Source organism: Moschus berezovskii, chromosome X (assembly GCF_049115385.1).
Source record: "Moschus berezovskii isolate FMDL1 chromosome X, NW_MosBer_1.0, whole genome shotgun sequence".
NCBI classification, from domain to species: Eukaryota; Metazoa; Chordata; class Mammalia; order Artiodactyla; family Moschidae; genus Moschus; species Moschus berezovskii.
The window spans coordinates 86293988-86312979 of record NC_142488.1 but is presented as its reverse complement, the minus strand read 5'-3'; positions in this window follow the sequence as shown (position 1 = coordinate 86312979).

The window sequence follows — 18992 nt, the reverse complement described above, 5'->3', positions numbered from 1 at the left end:
GTCTAGTGAGCTTTTCCTCATATCCTTCTATAACTGGCTCCACAACCCTCAACATCTTCTTTGTCTTTAGCTGGAGATGAAATTTAAGGTGATGATGTGAGCCATTTCCAGGAGTTAGTTCTTGTGGATCTCTTCAGTGCATAGAGGAGGTATATATGTTATTAAACCTTTTGGTTTTCTCCTATTAATCTGAGTTTTATTATAGGGTGTCTCAGCCAAGAACCTAGAAGGGTAAAGGGAAAATTTTTTTTTTCCTCTACAGGTGATTTGCCACAAAAAGTATTCTGATTGGAAAGTTATTCCCCGCCCCCCAATAGAATGCCTAGCAACACTATTGTAACTCATGAGAGCATGGCAAATCCCATAGAAATCCTGAAGAATAAAAGGTTAAGAACCACTGCTCTCATCTATAACATATAATAAAATTAGGATTCATTTACTGAGTTCAACTTTTAGTCTCATTTTCATGAGATTGTACTTAATTCACCTGGATTAGAACTTTGGGTCTTCCCAAACCCTTTAGCCCTCACGGGCAACTTCATGCTTTATCTACACATGGCTAGTCATCAATCTCCAAGGTTTGTGTGAGATAATTTATAGACTTACTCATATATTATAAATAAGAGGAACATGTATGACTGCATGGCATATAATCTATTTATACAGGATATTTTCAAATTCAGGAATATATCTTTCATCTAAAGAATCATTTTTTGTAACTCTGTTGTTGTTATTCAGTCACTAAGTCATGTCCAGCTCTTTGAGACCCAATGGGATTCAGCATGCCAGGCTTTCCTGTCCTTCACTATCTCCCAGAGACTTCTCAAACTTACATTCATTGAGTTGGTGATGCCATCCAACCATCTCATCCTCTGTCACCCACTTCTCCTCCATCCCTCAATCTTTCCCAACATCAGGGTCTTTTCCAATGAGTCAGCTCTTCACATCAGGTGGAGAAAGTATTGAAGATTTGGCTTCAGCATCAGTTATTCCAGTGAATACTCAGGGTTGATTTCCTTTAGGATTGACTGGTTTGATCTCCTTGCAGTCTGAAGGACTCTCAAGAGTCTTCTCCAACACCACAATTTGAAAGCATCAGTTCTTCTGTGCTCAGCCTTCTTTAGGGTCCAACTCTCACATGACTATTGGAAAAACCACAGTTTTGACTATATAGACCTTTGTTGCCGAAGTGATGTCTCTGTTTCCTACTAAGCTGTCTAGGTTTGTCATAGCTTCCCTTCCAAGAAACAAGTGTCTTTTAATTTCATGGCTGCAGTCACCATCTGCAGTGATTTTAGAGCCCAAGAAAATAAAATCTGTTATTGCTTCTACTCTTTCCTCTTCTATTTGCCATGAAGTGATGGGACCGGATACCATGATCTTAGTTTTTTGAATACTGAGTTTTAAGTCAGCTTTTTCACTCTCCTCTTTCACCTTCATTAAGAGGCTGTTTAGTTCCTCTTCACTTTCTGTCATTAGAGTGGTACCATCTGCATATCTGAGGTTGCTGATATTTCTCCATGTAATCTTGACTTCAGCTTGTGATTCATCTAGCCTGGCATTTTGCATGATGTACTCTGCATAGAAGTTAAATAAGCAGGGTGACAATATACAGTCTTTTGTACTCCTTCCCCAATTTTAAACCAGAAGTTGTTCATGTAGGGTTGTATCTGTTGCTTTTGAACCCACATGCAGGTAAAGTGGTCTGGTATTCCCACCTCTTTAAGAATTTTCCAGTTTGTTGTGATTTACACAGTCAAAGGCTTTAGTGTAGTCAATGGACCAGAAGTAGATGTTTTTCTGGAATTCCGTTACTTTCTCTATCATCCAACACATGGCAACTCTAGTAATCTGAAATATTCATAAAAACCAGGAAGGAAGAAACTAAAAGATCTTCCTATGAATTCCAATTATATATACTGAAATTCTCACAAAAATGAACACTGCTTCAGTCAGACTCCTACCACCACCCCACCCTTCAACCACACAAACATATCCTTAGAACCTTAGAACCATTTACTCTTATTTTCTACAGAGTTCAAATTAAACTGATTTCTCAAGTCATAAAAGTTTAGAAGTAATAAGTTGAAGTATGTTTGGAGGTTGTGTTGTTAGATGTAGGCACTGAAAGGAAGGAAGGGGGATGGAAAAGAGACAGAGAGACAAAGATTCAAAAACCACAGCATTATTATTGAACCAGAGAAGTTGAAATACAAGAATTGGCTCTGAAAACAACAGTGTCATGTACATGCTAGTGCAATTGCTGGTATTTAATTCAGTGAACCTGATTAACCTGAAAGTTAAATTATGTCCAATAAGTTTTATTTAAGAGTAAATATAACTATGTTATATCTTTTAGAAGTTTTTGTTTCCAAAGAATTAAACTTTAGCCTTTAAAGAAATATACTTCAGTTATAACAAATAACACATTTCTTAGCATATGGTTGCTGCTGCTGCTAAGTCACTTCAGTCATGTCCGACTCTATGCAACCCCATAGATGGCAGCCACCAGGCTCCCCTGTCCCTGGGATTCTCCTGGCAAGAACACTGGAGTGGGTTGCCATTTCCTTCTCCAATGCATGAAAGGGAAAAGGGAAAGTGAAGTCGCTCAGTCGTGTCCGACTCTTAGCAACCCCATGGACTGCAGCCTACCAGGCTCCTCTGTCCATGGGATTTTCCAGGCAAGAGTACTGGAATATGGTAGGAGCGATATATATATCAGGTACTTGTAAATCCATGTCACTTTTTTGTGGCTACCATGCCTACTAATTGACAATTTGAGTGTGTGTGTTTATTTGTAACTGTTGGGAAAAAAATCATTTTTGTAGAATGTTGTGTTTTTTATGTTAGTTTCTCAGTCCTATCTGACTCTTTGCTACTCCATGGACTATAAACCCACCAAGCACCTCTGTCCGTGGAATTCTCCAAGCAAGAATACTGGAGTGGGTAGCCATTCCCTTCTCCACAGAGGATCTTTCCGACCCAGGGGTCGAGCCAGTCTCCTGCATTGCAGGCAGATTTTTTTTTACCACCTGAGCCACCAGGGAAGCACATGTAGAATCTAACTTGCATATAATTATTTTTTTAAAGCTGTGCTAAGTTGACCATATTTTTCAACTATAAATTAGGTCATATAATCTGATAAAATATTCTTTCCAATTCATGAATGTATGTGGAAGTCTTATGAAAGCATACAAAACAAAATAATTCCCCTTTATTTCAAAGACTAGAATAAGATGAACTTAGGCTTGTCCACAAAAAGTTTTGAAATTTGTATGGAAACACAAAAGATCCAAAATAACCAAAAAAATCTTGAGAAAAAAGAACAGAGCCAGAAGCATCATGCTCCCTGATTTCAGACTATTATTACAAAGCTACAATAATCAAAAGAGTATATAACTGACAAAAAAATAGATACATAGATCAATGGAACAGGATAGGAAGTACAGAAATAGACCCACACACTTATGATCAATTAATCTATCACAAAAGAGAATAAACAATGAAGAAAAGTCAGTCTGTTCAATAAGTGGTGCCAGGACAAGTGGACAACTGCATGTAAAAGAATGAAATTTGAACACCTCCTAACACCATACACAAAAATAAACTCAAAATGGATTAAAGACCTAAATATAAGACTGGGTACTAAAAAATGTCTGGAGGAAAACAGGAACACTCTTTAACATAAATCTCAGCAATATTTTTTGGACCCATCGCCTAGAGCAATGGAAGTAAAAGCAAAAATAAACAAACAGGACCTAATTAAACTTAAAAGCTTTTGCACAGCAAAGGAAACCATAAACAAAATTAAAAGGCAACCTACTGACTGGGAGAAAATATTTGTGAATGAAGCTATCAACAAGGAATTAATTTCCAAAATATACCAACAGCTCATACAACTTAATATAAAAAAAGAAAACCCAAAAAAACCAAACAACCAAATCAAAAAATGGACAGAAAACCTAAATAAACATCTCTCCAAAGGAGATAGATGGCCAAAAGTCATATGAAAAGATCCTCAATGTCACTAATTATTAGAGAAATGCAAATCAAAATTTCAATGAGGTGTCACCTCACACTAGTCAGAATGGCTGTTATCTGAAAGTCTACAAATAATAAATGCTGGAGAGGGTGTGAATTAAAAAAAACCCTCTTACGCTTTTGTGGAATGTGAACTGTTGCAGCCACAGTATGGATTTTCCCTAAAACAATACTAAGAATAGAGCTACTATATGATCTTGCAATCCCATTTCTGGGCATAATCTGGAGAAAATTCCAATTTGAAAAGCCACATGTGCCCCAATCAATGTTCATCACAGCACTATTTTATAATTGTCAAGACATGGAGGGACGTTGCTTGTGGTCCAGTGGCTAAGACTGTGCTCACAATGCACAGGGCCTGGGTTTGATCCCTGGTCAGAGAACTAGGTCCCACATGGTGCAACTAAGAACCAGTGCAGTCAAATTAATTAATTAATTAAAAATGCACATGGAAGCAACCTAAAAGTTCATGTCAATGTATGGCAAAACCAACCAATATAATATTGTAAAATAATTCGCCTCCAATAAAAATAAAAAAAAGATGTGGTGTATATATATATATATATATATATATATACATATGTATGTATACATACCACATTCTTATATATATATATAATGCATATAATGGAATATTACTCAGCCAAAAAAAGAATGAAATAATGCCATTTGCCGCAACATGCATAGAACCAGAGATTATCATATTAATTGAAATAAGTCACACAGAAATACAAATATCATATGATATCACTTATATGTGGAATCTAAAAAATGGTACAAATGAACTTATTCACAAAGATCTGAGAAAAAGACTCACAGACACAGAAAACAAACCTATGGTTACCACAGAGGAAATTGGAGGGGGAAGGATAAACTAGAAGTATGGTATTAACAGATACACACTATTATATATAAAATAGATAACCAACAGAGACCATCTGTATAACACAGGGAACTATTCAATATCTTTTAATAACCTATGATGGAAAAGAATCTGAAAAAGAATATATAAAAAACACACACTGAATCACTTTGCTGTATGTCTGAAATACAACATTGTAAATTATTTACATTTCAATTTAAAAAATGTTAAAAAAAAGAAGCCTCATGTAGGCATAAAAACTCACCTTACTACTGTATAAAAAAATTTTTTTAAGAAGATGCAAAATTTATAAACCAGTTTCAAATTTATAAAACAATAGAAATTTACAAGCTAAACACATTATCTTTGACTACTAATCATTTTCAAAACTAAAATGTCAGTTCAATCTCAGGTATTCTAACTTCTGAGAAATTACATAGTTTAATGAAAAAAAAACCCCTCTCATTTCTCTTATTAAATATATATAGCATGATTTTCTAGCCAATTATTAATTTTTGAAGATCATTTAAAAACAGATCTGGAAATATTAAGGGAAGTCATGTGGTTGACTATACAACTCATTATAAAGAAAGAAACAGAAAGTTGCTAAATATGCCCTAAGCATCTTCATAATGAGTATAAGCAAAATATCTTTGTAACTTTATTTGAATATAATTTATAAATGCAATGAATATAGTATTTAAAAGTCAATATTCAAAAGATTTGAAATAAGGTTACGATTTTGAAAAAAAAAATTAAGGCTATCCAAAAAACAAATATTTGGGATGTGTTGTGTATGTAACCCTTACCAACCACAAAATTTCCTCAAGTGAAAGTGTATCCTTCAACAATTTACTTTAGCATAACTTCCACAAAGATTTGGTTTGAGTTAGATTAGTTACTTCTGTTGAGGATAATTCAAAAAGAAGAGAATGACTACTTGAAGGAACACATTTCTATGTTCCCTTCCAGGATTTGGAAGTTGCTCCTGCAAATGAGGGTCTTGGAGCATAAGCTTCATTAACTTCATGGTGAATTTACCTCTGAGGGAGGTAGCCCTTCGCATGTCCAGAAAGTAAGTAATGAGAGATTTAAATGAACTGTACAGAATCATTTACTATTGTGTATGTACCCAGAATTAGCCAAACTGTGAGGATTGAACTCACAGTGCTTTAGACTGCCTAGTCTCACGATTTCTGAAACTAACTACAAAGAGTTAGTCTAACTACTGTTGAAAAGAAGCAGACCCCAAATGGAGTCACTTGTAAGACACACCTAGACTTAATACTTAACTGAATTTCAGCTTCAGACTCTCTCGAGAGTAGAATTTTAAATCAACCAGTATGGAACTTCCTGATCAGCATAATAAAACCCCTGCTCTTCCCTTCCCCCCAAAAGAAGATGAAATGACCTGAAACAATTCCTTTATTTTTATTTTTTTCTAATAACCTTCTTGTCCTGACCAGTTTCTGCCTATAAATACCTTACATTTTGTATTTCTCAGAGTGCTTTCCTTCATGCTAGGTGGGATGCTGCATAAAGCCAATTAGAGTTTCAAAATTATTCGGTTGAATTTTGTTTTTAACACTACAAAGTTGAAAAGCACCTAGTCCCAAGACTACCCCTCATTTTTGACACCAATTGCAAGTTCAGGGCACTTTCCAAAGCCTTTCTCAAGTTGATAATTCACTACAAAGACTCACAGTGCTCCCTGAGGGCTATTATACTCATGTGCTCAGTCACTTCAGTCGTGTTGGACTCTTTGCAACTCCATGCACTATAGCCCGCCAGGCTCCTTTGTCTATGGGACTCTCCAGGCAAGAATACTAGAGTGGGTTGCTGTGCCCTCCTCCAGGGAATCTTCCCAATCCAGGAATCAAATCAGTGTATCTTGAGTCTCCTGCATTACAGGCGAATTCATTACTGCTGAGCCATCTGGGAAGCCCATTATACTTACAGTTACTGTTTATTATGGAAAAGGGGCACAGATCCAATGAAAGAGACTCATAGGAAAGGGTATGAGAGGATTCCAAATGCAAGACCTCCACTGTCCCCAGATGTATTAATATTACCTTCCCAATGTACATGAGCTTTGTTTCTGGAGGTTTTTATTGGGGATTCATTGCATAGGCATGACTGATTGATTGATTGCCTATGTGGTTGAACTCAATTTGTAGCAACCTCCTCCTGTCCCAAGAGATCAGGCTGATACTACTTGGTCTGAGGGGCTCATCATAAGTTGCCTCAGTAGCATAAACTATCAGGTGTAGTTAAGGAGCCCATCATGAATAACAGACACTCCTGTTGATGCTAAAAGCTCAGCTTCTCTGTACACTGGAGCTAAATCAAATCTCGGAGACAGCATCTTGGTTGAAGTAGAAAAGGATAGCTTTATTGCTTTGCCAGGCAAAAGGGGTACAGTGAGCTCATGCCCTCAAAGCCACTGTCCCCAACTTAAGGAAGATAGTGACAAGTTTTATAGTAAAAGAGGGCGTGATCAGCTCCTGGGCATTCTTCTGATGAGTTGGTGGTGAAGTAGTAGGAATCAACATCATTAACCTTCAGTTTTAACTGGTCTGGAGCCTACATGCTTGTGGGCAGCATACCATAACTTCTCTCACACCTGGACATTTCAGGATCTACAAAATAGCTCCAAGATATTGTTGTGTGTATCCATTGATGGGGAAACAGGATCTTCCCCCACAGCAGCCTCTGACAGTTTCTTTCTCCCTGGTCCCATAGCCTCTCATTTCCCTAATTAACAACTGCTTGAATCTGCTTATTGGAAATCAAGGAAAGTCATGGATGCTGAATGAAGGCTGTTTCCTAGTATCTAAGAAACGAGGAACACAAAGGCCTTGTGCCCAGGAGCCCCACAGGGCCCTACATGATATCACTATCACTCAGAAAGTTCCAAGGGCTTGACATTACATCCCAGGAACCAGAAACAAAGGCCACTCCTTTCTTTGGACAAGGATAAATCTTTCCCACACACTGTAAAATAACACTGATGTACTCTTTAGTGTATTTTTTTTTAGAAATAATAATCTTGAATTTATTTTTTGTTACTATGGTTTTTTTAATAAATTTATTTATTTTAATTGGAGGCTACTTACTTTACAATATTATAGTGGTTTTTGCAATACATTGACATGAATCAGCCATGGGTTGATGTACTCTTTAGTGTACTTTTAATTTTATTTTTATGAATTTAAAAATATTCATGTTTTTATAAGTCACCATGATTCCCCACCATTGTTTTTATTTTCTTTTTTCTTGCAGGCTTAATAAATTCCTCATCTGCTTCATTGTTGCCAAGTAGTTTGAGGGGAGAATATTTTGTCAATATGATTTAGGTCATCTCTGCAAAATGGGACAATTTACAACTGTGACAAATGTCAGAACTGGTTGAATTGATTTTATTTTTGTATTAACTATTTCAAATGACAGCAACACATTTAAAAAAAATTTTAAGGTAAGAAAGGAATGGATTGATTAGTGTATCTAGACTAACTAGAGTAACTACAGTATCTTGCAAGGAGTATCCTGCTTTAACGATACCTAGAAACAATGTTAGAAAGTACAATCATGAGTTCTTGAATTTCCGTTTTATATATGTATGTATATATATATATAGTTGAGTTTCTAACTCTGATCACTCATTACTATATTTCTCTTTTAATTCTTTGACTACGTTTGTAATAACACCTTTGAAGCCTTCTCCATTTTATTCAATATGTAGACCCATTCTGAACCATTTTCTGTTGACTGCAACTTTTTCTTGAACTGAGTTGCACTTTCCTGTCTCTTTGAATACCTATAATTTTATTTAATTGGATAGTACAGATAATACATTATGATGATTCTGGATTATTTGTATTCTGAAGATTGTATTGTTCTCTTAGGCAGTTAATTTGCAAGAATTCCAACTGTAAACTCTGTCTCCTCCACGGAATGTAACCCTGATATATTTGCTTAATTCTTAAGATTTCTTGCTACTGCTGTTTTTACCCCAACTTTCTGAAAATTTCACCTGCACCTGTATATCTTGGTGGTCAGCCAAAAATTTGGGCACAGATATTAAGGTAAATCTCTATTCATGTTTTTATAGGTCACCATGGTTCTCCATCATTTTTTTTTTTCTTTCAGGCTTGTAAATTCCTCATCTTCTTCATAGTTGCCAAGTAGTGAGAGGGGAGATTATTTTGTCAATATGATTTAGGTCATAAGTTCTCTTACTTATGAGGTTTATCCCTAAACTTCTCTGCCATCCTCAGGTTCTGTCCTCTGATACCTCAAGCCAGAAACGCTTTAGTTTTCTGCCCATCTGAACAGGTTTGGGGACACAGTCAGATTATTAAAAAAAAAAAAAAAAAGGACCAGCAAATTCACAAACATCACAAACAGCCAAATACCTCATCGTCTTCCCACCAGATGCATTGATGTCTCCCTTGCACATGTGTAGTTTAGCATTCAACCAGCTAAGCAGGGAGTTTATTTTCAGATTTTGTGTTTCACTCATTTTGCAATTTTCTTTCTTCCAAAATATCCTCCTTAAATTTACAGTTGTTTTTCCAGTTTTGAATTCTTCTCTGGTATCATAATGCTGGGTTGTTTTTTTTGTTGTTTTTTTTTTTTTTTGCTGTTATAGACTTAGTGGTAAGAACTCCTAGAAAAGAAAGCCACGAACTTGTAATTCTGCCTCCTGGAACTGCAGTTTTTCAAGAGTAAATTTTCCTCTTTCTTCTGTCTGTTTTTGGACACCTTCCAATACTTTCAAGTGTTGGGAATATATATACTCTAGATTTTATAATTATTAACTGCACAAGGTTTCACATAACCACTTCACTTTGCAGTCATTAATGAAAGTACATCAATAAAACAGCATTTTGGAAAGAATCTAAAAAGCACTGGTGGGCTCACTGTAGTCCTTAGGAATTTTGATAGCAAACAGACAATTGGATTTTTTTCTTCATTTTCGCTTATTGACATCGCATGGACAGAATATCAAGTCTAAGTTTGATTTTTTTCCACAGCCACAGAAATAGCCAATTGCTAAACCATTGATTAGATTATCCCAGAGACAATCTCATGGATATTAGGAAGGTAGAAATCCCCTATCTCCCAAAAGAGTTGATCATATAAATTCCATTAAAAATTCGATTTAGTAAAGTGTACTGTGTATATCAAAAAGCAATTACATTAATCAGCATTTTTGAAAAATGTTAACTTGACTGAATTTTTTGGTTAAGATTATAAAGAAATTCTACCAATTTTTGATCTATACATAGAGAAGATTACATACCAATGTAATATTCTACTTTATAAAACTGGGTTCAAAAGATGATTCTCTTAGAATTTGAGAATGGTATTTTATATTTTCCTTTCTTGTAAAAATCAGGATTAATTTAGAAAACTAAGTGAGAAAAAATGATTTCAATTTAGAACAAATTCCCTTAACTGATCCAGATGTATGTATCAAAGTGAAGTTACTCTCAGAAGAGACATTAGTTTTAATGTTCATATTTTCCAAAACACACGCACATTCATAGTCAGACAGACAGACAGACACACACACACACACCCAGGGCATTGCTTAATATTCAAAAACTCTGGTTTTCAAAAGTCATTGATTCCACTTATGTCTAAGAGTACCATGGACTAAATAAATAAACATGTGCCAACTCTCAAGGTGGGTAACAATTCAAATATCATTCTTTAACATTTCAGAAAAATAATACTGAGCACCTCTTTACAAAGAATGTCTCCCCACAATTGAAATTTAAGTGGAAATTACAAACAGAGCAACTGTGAAGAAGCACATAGTTCAACCCCTTGTCTACTAATCAGAAAGGCAGCCTGCATGATAAAATCACCTTTGTATGAGGACCAGAATTACAGTTTGTGACCAGATATGAGCAGTCAAAAGATAAGACCACATAACCTTCCCTTGATTCCAGTGTTTCCTTGGAATTTCTGCAAAAAGCACTTTCCCTTTTGTGTTGCTTCCTTTTTCAGACTTTTTTCTCCACACAGCCGAAGAATTTTGGTAAGAAGTGATGTAAAGAAAAGTTAGAAGGGAAAAAAGAAATAAGCAATATTTTGAAATAGGAAAAAAATCTAGATTCTATTTTGCTTTATTTTACAATAACATGCAATTCAATCATGGAAAATACCTTCTCAGAATTTCCTGCAGTTTACACAGAAATACCAAGACCATGTCCATGTGGAATGATTTTTAAGCACAAATCATAAGTCATAGTTCCATGATACTTTACAAAGTGAATCTATTTATGTGCATACCACTCATGTCAATAAATAGAAAATTCACAGCTTTACAGAGGCCCCATCATAACCCCTCCCAATTCCTTCTTCCCTAGAGGTAACTACTGTCCAAGTTTTGCCTGTTTTTTACTCTTATATAAAATAAGTAATAAAATATGCATGTTTACCTGACATCTCTTGTTCGATATTTGGTTTTGTGACACATTCATGCTGTTGCATGTATAAGTAGTATGTTTATTGTCTTCGCGGTGTAGTATTCCATTTTATGACTATGTTAGAATTTATTGATTTTTTTGTTAATTAATATTTTAGATGCACTCAGTTTTGCCTTTTTCAAGCAGATGTTGCTATGAACATCCTTATACATGTCTCCTGGTGAACATATGTACTAATCTGTAGGGTGCATACTTGGGAATAAAATTGCTCTAGCATAGTGTAGTCTCATGTTTATCTTTAGTAGATACTTCCATTTGGGCAATTTTAGATGATTCTTGATAGGCTCTTAGGCAATGATTTGGATCTGATAAATACCATAAAAAAATCCTTCACCAAGACAGTTACAAACATTCTCAGAGATTCAGGAAGCATGAACAGAATAGTGAATGTGATTCACATCCATTCCATTCATCCAACAAGCTTTTGGTAAGCAATTTAATATTAATATGTCAAATGTTGTGTTGAGTGTTAGTTTCTCAGTCATATCTGACTTTTGTGACTTCATGGACTATAGCCCACCAGGCTCCTCTGTCCATGGAATTCTCCAGGCAATGATACTGGAGTGGGTTTCCATTCCCTTCTCCAGGGGATCTTCCCAACCCAGGGATCGAACCTATGTCTCTTGCATTGAAGGCAGATTCTTTACCATCTCAGCCATCTGGGAAGCAGGAAACAGGTAGGCAACGTGAGCAGAGAAACACTGTGTTAGGCATTGGTATTACAGCATTAAACAAATCAGTCTCTGTTCCCATCAAACAACTTTACAGTTCCCTTTATTAAAATCATTTGTACTTAACATAAGACATAGGAGAGAATTTTTGTGACCTTGTGTTAAGAAATAAATTATCCATCCACCCCCTCCTCACATTCATATATCAAAACCTTAACCCCTAGAATCTCAGAATGCAACTACAGTTGGAGATAGGGTCCTTAAAAATGTAATTAAGGTAAAATGAGGTCAAATGGGTGGTTGCTAACCTAATATGACTAACATCCTTTTAAGAGTAAGAAGAGATTAGGATAGACATGTGTGTACACAGAGGAAAGACCATGTGAAGATACACTGAGAAGGCACCATCTGTATGTCAAACAGAGAGGCCTCAGAAGAAATCCAATCTGCTGATACTTTGATCTTGGCTTTCTAGCCTCCAGTGCCATGAGAAAATAAATTTCTTTTCTTTAAGCCACACAGTCTGTGATATTTTGTTATGGTAGGTCTAGAAAACTAACACACCTTGCATTAGCTGATGGACAGGGAGGTCTGGCGTGCTGTGATTCATGGGGTCGCAAAGAGTCGGACACGACTGAGTGACTGAACTGAACTGAACTGATTCTGAAGAAGTAGTCAGGAATGAATTTATGGAGGGTCTTTTTGCTGTTGTTGTTCAGTTGCTTGGTCATATCTAACTCTTTGTGATCCCATCGACAACACCACACCAGGCTTCCCTGTCCTTCACTTTATCCTGGAGCTTACTCAAACTAATATCCATTGAGTCAGTGAAGACATCCAAACATCTCATCCTCTGTGGTTCCTTTCTACTCCTGCCCTCAATCTTTCCCAGCATCAGGGTGTTTTCTAATGAGTCAGCTCTTTGCACCAGGTGGCCATAGTATTGGAGCTTCATCTTTAGCATCAGTCCTTCCAATGAATATTCAGGATTAATTTCCTTTAGGATTGACTAGTTTGATATCCTTGAAGTCCAAGGAACTCTCAAGAGTCTTCCCCAACACCACAGTTCAAAAGCATCAATTCTTTGGTGCTCAGCCTTCTTCAGGGTCCGGGTCTCACATCCATACATGACTACTGAAAAAAAACATAGCTTTGACTAGATGGACTTTTGTTGGCAAAGGAATGTCTCTGCTTTTTAATACACTGTCTAGATTAGTCATAGCTTTTCTTCCAAGGAGCAAGTATCTTTTAATTGCATGGCTGCAGTCACTGTCCCCAGTGATTTTGGAGCCCAAGAAAATAAACTGTGTCATTGTTTTCATTGTTTCCATATTTTCCAAGAAGTGATGGGACTGGAGCCATGATCTTTTATGTTCTGAGAAAGGATTTTGAGCTTGTACTACAAGGTTTGGGAGCCATTGAATGCTTTTGAGAAAGAGCGTGGTATGCTCATCTTTAATTAACAGATAAATCTGTCTGGCTATGGTGTAGAAAGATCAGTCTGGCTGACTTGCAGAAAGATTGAAAGCACAGAGATCAGTTGGAAGGTGTTTGTGGTAGTCCAAGTGAGATATGAAAAAAAAAAAAAAATCCTGCTCTCAGGCAGCTATAATAGAAATATTAAGTAGGGAGAGGTTTCTGAGCCCTGTGAAGTGTGGGTACATAAGCTTAAGAGAGCTAGAAGGGAAGTAGTGACCTCAGAAAAGGATCTTTTAACTTTAGAGGACTTTAGAGTACCTTCTGCTCACTGTCTTGTTTTAGTCATAAAGGAGAGAATCACTTCTGCTTGACCCTATTCTAATATTCATGATATGAATACACATGAATCTCAGACAACTTTTTAAATTGCATGACTTCACATGGTTTTTAGGTGTTTCAGTGAAATCCAGATGCCAACTGAATAGTATTAGTGTTAGTTCCTCAGCTCAATCGTGTCCAACTCTGTGACCCAACCCCATGGTCTAGAGTTCGCCAGGCTCTTCTGTCCATGGGATTCTCCAGGCAAGAATACTGGAGTGGGTTGCCATTTCCTTCTCCAACTGAATAACAGTTATTCAGTTCAGTTCAGTTCAGTTGCTCAATCGTGTCCAACTCTTTGCGGCCCCAATGACCTATAATTAGGATGACCATATATCCAGTTTTGCTAGCAAATAGCCCCTATTTATTCATGAACTCCTAGAATAAGTATTCTAGTATTAATTACAGTGCGTCCTTTAATTCTCAAAAGAACCTTGGTTTGTATGGTAAAATTTATGATCACTCTAGCCTATAGGAAATAAATATTCCAATATCTCCATTTATTTAATATAAACCAAGAGATTTTTTTTCATCTGCAAAGTCTTATCAAGAAGGAAAACAGAATGGAAAGCTTTATAACCTGAACAAAAATGCAATAATTTAATTATAATTTAATCATTTAATTATATATATGTGTGTGTATGTACATACACACCCAATTAATCGACTTGATCCTCAAATAATTGCTGAGTTCTTCCCATTTACTTTCTCTTCCTGTGTACTAAATTTTTTGCAAAACTTAAAACTTTTCTATCTCCTGGTACTTAAAAATTTCAACAGAGTGCCCCAAGGCCTTGAAGGGTCTTAGGAGGTTGTTACTGGTTGCGAGATCCCTGACTGTTCCCCACTCAAAGAGTCATCCTTCATTCTGTCTTCTATAATCCTGTGAGAAGCCAAAACAAGCTTGCTCAGTAGGGTTCCTTGTGAAATATCAAGAATTCTTCACAAAATCATCACCTCACCCATGCTAGGTCCACACAGGGCAGACTGAAGAGAAAAGAAGCATAACAACTTTGTGTAGTGGCACACTGTTCTGTCACATCAAGATTGGTTTTGATACACCCCAAACTCTGTTTTCACACTATGACCGTAATGGCAAAATATAATTCTGGCCTGTGTAAGCCAATATAAAAGTGATGGACAAATAGAGGACTGAGGCAGAGAAGATTGGAAGAAAATGAAATTGTATTTTATTATTTCTATCCATCCTACTTCCATAAAGGACTTGAGGTAATAAAATAAATAAGCGGTTGTAATGAATTATAAACATTGTTAACAATAATCAGATGAGGAGTAGCCATTATGTTGACCCCCTTTTTCTTACTTCTTTTGCTTGATCTTTAATTTTAAAATAAATCAAGAGTCCTGCAAAAACTCTTCACAGTTTCACAGCTTGAATAAGATACTATCTCAAGATTACTACTTGGCTCTTTTATCTTTGTAACAGTCTGATGCTTTCAAGCTTTCTAAAATGAAATTGAATTTGAATAAGGATAGCACTCCTGAGGTCTGTAAATTGTCAGTTCTCAAAAGGTTCCTTCTCTGTGGCTCAGACGGTAAAAGCATCTGCTTACAATGTGGGAGACCGGGGTTCAATCCCTGAGTTGGGAAAATATCCTGGAGAAGGAAATGGCAATGCACTCCAGTATTCCTGCCTGGAAAATCCCATGGACAGAGGAGCCTGGTAGGCTATAGTCCTTGGGGTCGCAAAGAGTTGGACATGACTGAGCAACTTCGCTCACTCACTTACTCATTCTCTGTATTCCATATTCTCTTTCTAAAACCTATACATAGATAATATAGACTCAATTCTAAGTAGAAAATGTTACATGCATGTCAAAATTTTTCTTTTTAAGGAAACTGATGTACTCTTCAATTTCATTAAATCCAAAAGACATCTACATAACATTTATCCACATAGGATGTTTTGACGTGGTCAGCATGGGCTTTTGCAAAGAGTTAAAGAAAAAGGCTCCCTAGATCATTCCTTACCCCCATTTAGGGCCCAGAATAGGTACTGAATCAGTTACCAACACCATCTGTTCTATTATTTATTATGTTCCATTGTAATTTATCTGTTTCTCTATCTAGCTCCCCGACTATACTCCATGAACTGCTTGAGGGTAACAGTCTTTTTCCATTCATCTGTATTTCTCTGGCATCTAGCATGAAAGGAATTCAGCAACGTGTTGAATAAATGAATAGGGTCTCATTTTAATTTTGTTAGAGGCCATCTACTTAACACTATGCCTCTTACATTGTAAGTGTTCAATAAATGTTAAGTGTTATTTGCTATAATGGGGTCAGATGGAGCTGTACTGAAGCAGATTCCTACTAGCTGCTAAATTTTCAGGAAGTTTGCAAGCTCGTTGTTAAATTATTGGTAGAAGTAGCCATGGTAGGAGAATTCACACCATGGAAATTGGCAAATGTCACAGCTCAGCATACAGAACCTCTCCGCCCAGGTAGGCAGTTAAACATTTACCAGCACACCACTAAAGTCAGATAACATACTACCCTGGAGCTTGAATCTCTCTAAATGTTCTTAATGTGAACATACGATAAAGTGTGCATGTGGTATTTGTTGGATTTAGAAGAGAGAAGGAAAAGGGAAAAGGAACATAGGGAAAAGAGAGGTAGTCTACCAGCGACTGAGTGAAGTTCCAAACCCAACCTCCCATAACTGCTTACCTCTCTCAGAGGATATCCTTTGCAACATCTATAACACAGAGTTTCCTGGTGGACTTATTTTTGGCCAAAAAGAAAGAATCAGCTGATGATCTCAATTTAATGTCAACCATATCATCCTTCAGAAAAACTTCAAATGCTGTGACACCGACAATATAAAGATTTTCTAACCATTGAAGTTCTCTGTGATGAAATAGGCTGCCTTAAAATGTTGGAAGTTTTCTATGTAAATTAGGAATGTTCATAGCCAAACTAGATGAAAATCTGCAGAGATACTGCAGAGTGAATTCTCACTAGCTGATTCCCTGGCACTGTGCTTCTCAAAGTCTGATCTACAGACTTCTTGGGACACACCCCAGACCTAGTGACTGAGGACCTGCGTCTTAATAAACACCTCAGGTTATTCATATGGAAATTAAAATTTGAGAAGGCTTTGCTCTAGATCACCTCTAAGGTCACGGCTAACTCTGGGATTCCATTCCTCTATTGTCATTTGATAAAGAGATACAAATCATGCTTATAATATTTGGAAGGAAATATAATGACAGAAAGAAACATTTTGACACTAAACTCCAGATACAAGTTCCAAAGTAATCTCAACATACTTAAAGATAGGTGAAAATCAGCAAGATGAAATTCAAAAGGCAAAGTATGAAATTTACATTTAGACAAATTCCTAAAATAAGGGACTCAGGTAAATCCACAGGACTAAGGACTGCCAAGGCATCCAGGTGACTGACACAGAGGCAAATCCTTCTGTCCTAGATTCTGAGCTCTATTCATGTGCTTTCATGGGTTTGTATTACTCTGATTTCTCTGAAGTCACTGCAGGAATATGCAATGACTTTCTGAACCAGACCCTTTTAGTTACAATATCTGCTTCTTTTGGGCTAACCCCATCTCCCACTAGACCTGGAGCAATGCTATTGACTAATGATAATTATTAATAGCATTTTAGATAGTACCCTTGTTTCTACTTCTTTCCAGTGACTACAAAATCTGCATAAAAAAACAACAAAAGGGTCTCCATGATAGAAATTATTTATATTGTAGGCAGCATATATGATATGAATTTTAACAAGTCAATTAACAACTAATTTCTAAATAATATCTTGCAACTAATATTTTCAGTTTAAATTTCATACTATTAACTTTATTTTTTTAAGTCTTTCATTCTTCCCCCCAGCAGAACCTATTCTTTATTTATTTTATTTTTGACTGACATGGATCTTTGTTGCACACAGGCTTTCTCTAGTTGCAGCAAGCATGGGCTACTCTTCATTGTGGGGCACAGGCTTCTCATTGCAGTAGTTTCTCTTGTTGAATCACATGGGCTCTAGACCATGGCTTCAGTAGTTGTGGCACATGGGCTTAGTTGCCCCACAACACATGGAATCTTTCCAGGCCAGGGACTGAACCCGTGTTTCCTGCATTGGCATGCAGATTCTTAACTACTGGACCACCAGGTAAGTCCTACTATAAATTTAAATATTCCCCCAAAGTGATCAAATCCATTGCTCACTTCTCTGAATCACTGTATTTCTTCCTGATCTCTGTTGGGCAGAATTGAGTGGGAAAATGTGTTGAGAAGTCATAGCTGATGCATTGAATTAAGAATATGCAAATTGTGACTTGCTGGATAAGGAGGCACAAGTCACCACATGGGGGCGCCAGGGATCTCCCTCCTCATCCTACGTCTCACTTTGGGGACCTGAAAACTATAGGGTCGGTTTGATTGAAGGTGAAGTTTCAAACAATACACTAACACAAAGGAAGTAAATAAATCGTAAGAATTATGATTCCTTACAGATCCGGGGTAGGGGGTTGTTGGCAGCACAATGAGCCGGGGAAAGGGCAGTCCTCCATCCCAGGTCACAAGCCAGCAGGAAATAGAGAGCAGGGTAGCAAGTACCTATTATTTATAAGGTGTTTGGGGCAGAGCTCAATAGCTTTTTGCAGGCTTAGCTTTAAGTATGGTTATTTTAAAAGGTGTTCCAGAGAAAAGTGAAGGAACTTATGGCATTCATCTAGCCTACAAGTCCTTATCAAAATGTCCAGACTCTGGATGTGAGTAGGGCTACCATACTGTAAAACGTCTGCACAGTAAGTCAGAAAAACAAGGTTGTTTTCCTCAAAAGTTGTTTTTCCCGTCACAATAAACTTTTTGTAAAAAGCCAGACAGTAAATACTTTGGTTTGTGAGTCATATAGTCTCTGTTACACCTACTAAAAGGCAGATATAAACAATAGGTAAACAAATTCAAAATATCTGGCTGGATGAGTCACAAGCTGGAATCAAGATTGCTGGGAGAAATAGGAACAGCCTCAAATATGCAGACAATACCACTCTAATGGCAGAAACCAAATGGTAGAAAGGAAAGAGGAACTAAAGAGCCTCTTGATGAAAGTGAAAGAGGAGAGTGAAAAAGCTCGT